At 41.3% G+C, this 2,745-nt stretch overlaps 1 pseudogene; it reads left to right on the top strand.

The window, feature by feature from the left end:
- Positions 1-239: 239 nt before the first annotated feature.
- On the top strand, positions 240-2,003 carry LOC102864574 (annotated as a pseudogene).
- The last annotated feature ends 742 nt before the right edge of the window (positions 2,004-2,745 follow it).

Genomic DNA, 2,745 nt, shown 5'->3' with positions numbered 1-2,745 from the left:
TCTGGTTGAGAGTCAGTCTTTCTTTCACTGGCTTCTCATCTTTCTCAATATGCAGTCTCTTTCCAAGGAATGGTCTCACCTAACAACCTGTTTACTCTTTTGCCAGTCCATAGGATATTCAGTACTATTCTCCAACACCAACACTCAAAGGCATTTATTTTTCTTTTGTCGTCCTTATTTACTACCCAGCTCTCAGATGCATAGCAATAATTGAAAAGACCATGATTGGTTTTCTCATCATGGCTGGTCCACCAACGGCCCATGGACTTATTGCTTCAGAAATTACTATTTTCTGGTCTTACCATCAACATCCAAGAAGTAATGGTTTAATTCGCAGTGCCAGTCTAAAGACTGTGAACAGGGAGAAATCCTGTATCACAGAGGAACGGACAGAAGAAGGTACCACAAGTGGCAAAGAGATTGATTTTGATGATGTGACATCAATAAGCCCAGAGCTCTTACAGCTTCTACTCTTATCCTTGGAGGATGAACTACCCCTGCAAGAGAATGTGGCAAGTCCAGAGATAAAAATGGAGAGCCATCAACTCCACAATTCCTGTTCCAAAAGAAGTTCTCAGCAGTCGATCCAGTTGCAGACCCACTATCTCAGAAGCTTGCATCACCACTCAGGAGAAAGGATGGAAGTGAAGCTACCTCTGTGTGCAAACACCCGGAAGCACCTACCACTCTATGCCCTCCTTACCTGTAGTGACTGAAATACTACTGGCGATAGTGAGGAGATGAAAGAGCAAGTCCATTCCATCTGAGGCAGCTCTTCTTCAAAACCCATGAACTCGATTCAGAGGAAATTTTGTGAAAGAAATGGAAAAAAAAATGAAGAATAGGTGAGAAGAAAAGAGGGCTCAGAGCTGTGAAATGAGAATGAAGTGAGCTCAGGAGTATGACAGCTTTCCAAACTGGGAATTTGCCCAGATGATTAAAGAATTTCAATTGATTTGGAATGTCATCCATTTACTATGACTGATCCTATTGAAGAGCATAGAATATGTGTCTGTATTAGGAAACATCCACAGAATAAACAAGAATTGGTCAGGAAAGAAATTGATGTGGTTTCTATGCTTATCAGTGTCTCTTTTTGGTATATGAGCCCCAGTTAAAAGGGCACTGAGCAAAGTATCTGGAAAACCAGGCATTCTGCTTTGTCTACAGGTTCACAGCAAAGCCACTGGTACAAACAATTTCTGAAGGAGGAAAAGTAAATTGTTTTGCATATGGCCAAACAGGCAGTGGCAAGACACACACTATGGATGGAGACTTCTCAGGGAAAGCCCCAAATGTTTCCAAAGGAATCTAGGCAATGGCTTCTCAGGACATCTTCCTCCTGAAGAATCAGCCACAATGCCGGAACCTGGACCTCGAAGTCTATGTGACATTCCTTGAGATAAACAATGGGAAGCAGTTCAACCTGCTCCAACCAACAAAAAGGCCAAACTCCGTGTCTTGAAGGATGGCAAGCAGCAAGTCCAGGTGGTGGGACTCCAGGAACACCTGGTTAACTGTGCTGATGATGCAATCAAGATGATTGACATGGGCAGTACCTGCAGCGCCTCTGGGTAGACATTTTCCTGTCTTCCCGCTCCCATTCTTGCTTTCAGACTCTTTTGAGCCAAGGGAATGTCCATAGCAAGTTCTTTTTAGTGGATTTATCAGGGAATGAGTGATGTGTGGATACCTCCAAGTGTTGACCAGCAGACTCGCAAAGAGAGTACTAATATCAACAAAAGTCTCCTGGCCCTAGAGTGCATCAGGGCCCTAGGACAGAACAAGGCTCATACCCTATCCTGGGAAGGAAAGCTGTTGAGGGACTCCTTTATCCAGAGAACTCAAGGACTTGCATGATTGCCATGATCTCACTTGGCATAAGCTCCTGTGAATATACTTTAAACATCTTAAGATATGCAGGCAGGGTCAAGAAGCTGAGCCTCAACAACTGCTCCCAATGGAAACTGAAGAGATGGAAGTCAACTGTAACGGAAACCTAATCACAGAAAATTTCTCCAAAGAAGATGTCCAGCTTCAATGAAGCCAGGTCTCTTTTTGTTTCTTGCAGTAATGTTTTGTAATTTTCTTGGAATAGATCCTTTGTGCTTCTGATTAGATTTACTCCCAGGTATTTTATCTTGTGATTAGCAATTGTGAAGGGTATTATTTTTCTAAGCTCCATTTCTGTTTTTTCTTTGTCACTGTAGAGAAATCTAATTGATTTTTGTATGTTGATTTCGTATCCTGCCACTTTGCTGAATTGGTCAACTATGTTCAATAGATTCCTTGCTGAGTCGTTAGGGAGTTTTCTAGGTATACTATCATACTATCCGTGTACAGAGATAATTTTACTTCCTCCTTGCCAATTTGGATACCTCTTATTTTCTTGTCTTGTCTTATTGCTACCGCTAAGACTTTTAATTCAATATTGAATAGAATAGGTGGTGGTGGAAATAACAACCTTTTCAACAAATGATGCTGGCAACTACCTGTAGAAAACTCAAGCAAGATCAACACCTCACTCCATAGACAAAACCCAACTCAAAATGGATCATGGACCTAGGGCTAAAACCAAGGACTATAAACTTCGTTAAAGAAAAGCTTGGAAGAACTCTAGAAGTCCTAATGCACAACATAAAGAGTCTTCCAAGCATACTGAAAAAATCTAAAACCAGGAGAGGATAAAATAGATGAATTGGACCTTCTAAGAATCAAATCCCTATACACATCTAAAAACTTCTT

Source organism: Elephantulus edwardii, unplaced genomic scaffold, assembly GCF_000299155.1.
Source record: "Elephantulus edwardii isolate Elephantulus edwardi_28Jun2011 unplaced genomic scaffold, EleEdw1.0 scaffold00050, whole genome shotgun sequence".
Classification (NCBI taxonomy): domain Eukaryota; kingdom Metazoa; phylum Chordata; class Mammalia; order Macroscelidea; family Macroscelididae; genus Elephantulus; species Elephantulus edwardii.
Note: the sequence above shows the minus strand (reverse complement) of the source record. Positions and strands in the feature narration are given on the sequence as shown.